Consider the following 6,043-nt stretch of genomic DNA (forward strand, 5'->3'; position numbering starts at 1 on the left):
TGGCAAAGAACCCACCTGCAAATGCAGGAGACATAAGAGATGTGGGCTGGATCCCTGGGTCAGGAAGATTTCCTAGAGGAGGGTTCTTGCTGGGAGAATCCCATGGACAGAGGAGTCTACCAAGCCACGGTCCACAGGGCCTCAAAGAGTCAGACACGACTGAAGCAACTTATCACAGATGCATACAGTGACAGAAAAATGGGCCTTTAGAGAAAGATGAAACAGTTGACTTAGGCATGTGTTTAATGTATTGGTGTGTCACATGGAGAGATGTCATTTCTAGGATACTAAAAGCTGTCAGTTTTAGTATGACAGTTTTTAGTTCAACAAAATGAGTGGAGATAGCTTACATTTGGGAGATGATGTACTGAATTATGGGAATAGAAGCAAGTCACCTTGGGGAATATATAGGAAGAGAAAAACCTGAGGGCTATAAGCAGATTCCCAAGAGAAGGCCATAATTGAGGGGGGTATGCTCTGGAGGGAGAGGGGGGAAAATAGTTAAAATGGTATGAAGTAGCCAAAAATGAGTATTCTGATAGATGTCTAGGAAAGAGTTGGAAAAATATGAAATATTCACTAGGGACCAATGTTAGAGTGAGAAATATTACAGTAAATAAAAAAGGTGAGATTAGTTCTGGACAATTAATAAACCCTTAGTTTCTTTAGCAAAAACATGTTTAGAATAAAGCAAGAGTGGAAGAACTCAGAATTTAATTTGTTGAGGAGTCAGTGAGCATTTAGATAGTTGAATGAGAAAGGAATAAATAAATATGATAGTAGATTAAGAATCAAAGGGGTGTTTTGTGTGCTTGTTTTGTTTTCATTTTCATAGGAGAATCTAGCCTTTTAATTTCTTTCTTTTCTTTTTTTAGCTAGGGAAGCCAGAGGAGATTGCAGCTATCAGAAAGAGGGGATATAATTAACTAGGCAAGATCTCAGAGGGAATGCTGAAAAACATAAAGCCCAATGGATCAGGAGTAGAAAGAAGAAAATCATCCTTTATTTGACAAAAGGAAGCATTTCAGGTAGATCATTCTAGTGCCATTTTAATCTAAAATTTATAGAAACCTTATTGAGAGAAAAAAATATTACCTTCTTTTAAAATGTTCATAGGCTGCTGACATCCTATTTCAGTTACATAATTAAATCACATTTATAACAATGGACATAGGCTGTGTCTATGCTGAGCCCTTATATAAACTCTCCCAAATACAGGGATAATTTTTAATATTAATACATATAGACTAGAACACCATACAAGCAGAGTTTTCATTACCTGCTAATGAAAATTTATGTCCACACTTCCCACATACTACTTTTAAATATATGATAATCTTAGTACTACTAGGACAGTGGGAGAAATATACAATATACAATATTGTATACAATACACATGTATACATGTGTATGAGAAATATACAATATGTTGATGTTATCTTATAAAATCTAGTGTAGCAACAACAGAGCTAGGAACTTTGACACTCGTGTATTTAATGAAAGTCTTTTGGTTTCAAGAAAATTTGGGAAAATCTCCCTCAAATATTAATTGAACTTTTCCAAGTGATTACACTGAAGAGTGGTTAGACATGGCTGTAAGAACACAAATCTCATCATGTAACAACAGTAAATTCTCACAAGTTTCAGAATTTTGATATTACAGCATGTGCAGACATTAGCCACATTAATAATGGCTTCTGTATAGATCCACTGTCTCTATTTCTCCTTATTTTGCTTTTCTTCTTTTCTTTTCTTTCACTGCATGCATTTTGTTGCTTAAGCTAACTTTTGAAACCAGTGAAATATATAAATGAATAAAATAACATGACCATATCAGTTTTACATTCACTTGATAAATGCAGAATAGTTCCTTCAAGGATGCATAGGGAATCAGAGCAACAGCCGCCTCTGAGAAAGCAAAAATACCAGTGAAGCAGATGAAAGCCCTGGGCATCTCCCAAGTAGGGCGACCATTTGAGTTAAATGTGTCCATGACTCTGGAAGGTATGGGTTGGGGGCTGTGGCAGAGACAACAGAAGGAGAGAGAACCCTTTGAATTTTGGCCCCAGCTCTGAAAGGGGGCAGAAACCTGGTATATTCCTGTGGAGCAACTGTTCCTCTCCACTAACACAGCACCCCTCCAGGTAGAGCCTCTCATGAAGGAACAGCAAGCATATCATGGTAAGAACATCCTTTCTTAACAAAGGGTAGATGGAGAATGGGTCCCCTTAGCCCACTTCTACCAAGGTTCAACTTCTCACTTTGACTAAGCAGTGTGCCTATTTGCATCAGAGGGGTACCCTGTCTGCCAGCCTGCTGTCTCTATAACTACAGGTTCTACTAGGCTCTTCCGGCACCCCCACCTATATTCCTATGGCAGCCTCTGTGGTCTGTAGAGAGGAAAGAGGGGACATTCCCACAGAGTGGGACATTCCACAAATGAGTCTAATCAGGGCAACCCATGCATATGAACTGCAGTCACTATTCAGCCCAACACTGACACCATCTGGGTGGAAAGAGGAATGAAGTGAAGCAGCCGGTGGACTGAACCCTGAGGTTCTGCTGGTCATCACTCAGGAGCCGTGGCCATTAGATTTTTGCGCTGACAGTTCGGTTGTCTGCAGAACACAGGTGAACGCGGTGAGTGTCCTGACTCCCAGCCTAGAGGACTTAATAAATCAGTGGTTCAGATCCAGGGTGGAAAAAATTATTACTTATTTTGGGAATTATTACCTTAATCTTGTTTTTTCTCTTGCATGTGCCTGCCGGACAACCAAATAGCCAAGTGAGCCACCTCCATGGAAGTAAAACCTTCTGACTGCTCAGGGCACCTTATGGAAGGTGGGGCAGGTAAGCTTGTAAGAACTTGTCACCAGGGGTGGCATGATGGAGAAGATCATCAAAAAGATATGGCCAACAGCCGGTTGATCCCGTAGTAGGAGCCGGGCAATAATCGGAGGCTCCTTACCCCCTCCTGTGTCCTTAAGATGTATGCTCTGCACTAGAAAGTACTTCAGGAGGCAGCCTTGAGAGAGTACTGGGTTACTGAGACCTTCTGGACCATAGAGGAGACAACACTCTTAAGGCCTCCATATAATCTCTTAAGATTCTGTTGGGCACGTGTAGTGACCCACTCCTCTTGTGGCCACCCAAAACAAGCCTCATATATAAGTTCCCTCGTTTATTAAAACTGTCTACCAATCTGGAGTGTCGCCCCCGCCCCCACCCCTCTTTCTCTTGCATCTCCTTGCCTTTCACATATATGGATCAGTTGTGAATTTCACCTGGAAAATCTCAGAGATGCTAATGCCACCAGATCAAAGCTGTACAGGGCTTCCTTTCCTTCGGCACTCCGAGGATTCTGTAAACATAGTATAAAAAGAAGCACCTTGAATAGAGGATTGTAAACAGCATTGCAGCAATGGCCCCTAAGGTCATGGCCTTCATATTGGAAAGCTTCTACATCTTTAGTCCTGCTTCAATAATGTTTGTCAGCATAACAGTCTCCAAGAAAACCTCTGCCTCCAAGGAATGTTTTGTTGATTTGTAACATTTGGGGCTGCTCCAGGTGTGAATTGAGAACCCACTCAGTCGGTATCAGGAGCAACAATTGAAAATATTCCCCAGCAATTGCCAATATAGTAATTCCGTTGCAAACGTGGGGTGAGGAGCGTAGTTGCTCGGAGCATGCGCGGCTGAGATTCCACGGAGGAGCCCAGAGCTGTGAGGAGGGAGGGCGGTATGGGCCAGGCTACCCTCCCTGGCTTCTGCTGTCTGGTTAGAGTCCAGCCGGAGCCATTTTTAACTGCTTTCAGATCATAGTCTTCTCTGGAGAATCTGAATTGCCTCAGATAACAATTCTCCAAGTTTCCACTTGGTATTCTCCAAACTGTCTGTTCACCAGGATTTAGAGGTAAGTGATGCATGTGTATTCAGAATTTGTCGATATTTCGGTGGCATATTTTTATTTATGGAAAGCCTCTGCTGTGAAAGTTAGTTCCAGCACGCCCGGAATGTTTTGGTGAAAACAGACGGACCAAGACAGTGTTGACTCCTAGTCAAGGCTGAATGGTAGTGATTTAATAGCGTTGCTTTTCGACTGAGGGGCCATGGCGAGTTTCTGGTGCTTTATCGAGGCTTGTGAGGCGTCGTTTATGGATAGCGGTGCGGATGGTTTACACCTGGTGTAAGTGAGACTTCTCGAAGGGTTCTGCCACTGGGGCTGGTTAACAGGAACATGCCTAGACTAGGGCCCCGGGTTTTTAGTTGCTCTCTGCCTACTGGGTGGTTTGGGGTTTGAGAAAGTGCGTTCAGGGCAGTCCTGCAGGTGGAGCAAGGTTGGAAGGAGTACCTATCTTCTGACCTGTGCTGTGAGGCAGCCTTTCTTTGAGATGCGTTTCCTGACCTCTGTGCCGCTGCTATTTTGTATTCCTTCCTGGCAGTAACTTGCAGGTTCTGAAGCGTTTTAATGCGAGTCCTGAGAGAGCTTTTTAGCAACTGAAACTTGTTTGATTGCCACCATTAGTAAAGCTTCCAACAACAAAAACGAAGAACAAAAATAAGTAAACCAAAAAATTCAGAACCTGAGGGAATGCAGAGGGAAAAAAAAAAAAAAAATCTCTAACTCATAACCTCAAGAAGAAAAGGTGTTTGCTTATTGTGTACAAAACAATAGATTTAAAGATTATTTGAAAAAAAAAATTGTAGAAAGTTTGGAAGAGAGAGGAAACCTAAAAAGGGGAAAAAATGCAAAGCAATGGAAAATAGTAGAGAAGAGATCCATATGCTTAACTATTGTCTAATGGAAGTTTTAGAATATCACAGAAAATGAGGTGGGGGAAAATTGACAAAGAAATAATTCATGAAGTCCCTAGAACAGGAAGAAGAAATGGCTCCATATTGAAAAGTCATTCACTAAGTACCAGCCCCATGAATTAAAATGGTCCCAACCAAAATATACCATTATCATGCAATTTTGTAATATCAGAAATACGGAGAGAAGTTTTTACAGGGAAAAAGGAAAAGACACCAAAACATCAGATTGTGTGATTGTAGAATTCAAGCATTACAGAAAAAAAAAAAATCTAAAATATTTCTGATGAAATTTTTTTAAGTTATTTACAAAGACTGACTTAAAAAATTAGAAAATTACAAAAATTTCAAAACATATCTGTATTTGTAAGTCTTGGGCATAGGCATGTGCCTCCCTATGTATATCAAGATTCTTTTTCATGATATGAAGCAAGGTGTTATATAGTTTTAGCAAGTGTGTGTGTGTGTGTGTATGGAATGCTTCATGAATTTACATGTCATCTTTTTGTGGGGCATGCTAATATCTGTATCATTCCAGTTTTAGTATATGTGCTGCTGAAGTAAGTACACATTTAGGATTTTGATTAATATAAATACTAATAATGAAAATAATCAGAAAAATTATTCTATGTGTTGCAAACAGTGATCACATATTACTTCAGTAGGAGAGACAACAAATCTTTCTAAATTACTAAGTACCTTGTGTTTGACCTAAGGGTGCTAGAAAGTAAAATGTTGATGTATTGACCATTATTTAAGTGTTAGATGTTTAGAAAATATTAAGCATTTTAATTTTTAAAAAGGTAAATTGTGGAAATTTACTATTTTGATCACTGCAGCAAATGATAATGACTGGGTATCATCCCTGATAATCATTAGTTTTTATGTAACAATGAAATACAGTTACCAACGAACAGCCATTATAAAAAGCAAAAGTTGAATAAAGGTATTTAATATTTTATCCCTTGATTCATTCCTATGTTAGGCAATCTTGGTACCAGTGTGCCAGAAAATTTAGCCTCTACATTTCCAAAAAACATTTTGATAGGCACTGTGGATATTCTGGTTTGTGTTCCTTCTCAAAGAAAGTCATCTCTTCCTTTTCCTTCTCTTTTATTTTGCATGGTATGCACCTCGGTATCAGGGAATGGAGGGGAGAAATATGTTTCTTTGCTATTAACATAGAAGAGGCTTTCATAAACACTGTTTCTATGGCCATAGTACCTGTGTT

The 6,043-nt window shown here is 39.8% G+C and overlaps 1 non-coding gene across 1 annotated transcript; it reads right to left on the bottom strand.

Moving 5' to 3' along the window:
* Positions 1-5,278: 5,278 nt before the first annotated feature.
* On the bottom strand, positions 5,279-5,380 carry LOC139178386 (U6 spliceosomal RNA). Its single transcript, XR_011562785.1, has one exon. It is a non-coding gene; the product is annotated as a U6 spliceosomal RNA (small nuclear RNA).
* Positions 5,381-6,043: the final 663 nt, after the last annotated feature.

The sequence above is a fragment of the Bos indicus genome, chromosome 21, assembly GCF_029378745.1.
Source record: "Bos indicus isolate NIAB-ARS_2022 breed Sahiwal x Tharparkar chromosome 21, NIAB-ARS_B.indTharparkar_mat_pri_1.0, whole genome shotgun sequence".
Taxonomy (NCBI): Eukaryota; Metazoa; Chordata; class Mammalia; order Artiodactyla; family Bovidae; genus Bos; species Bos indicus.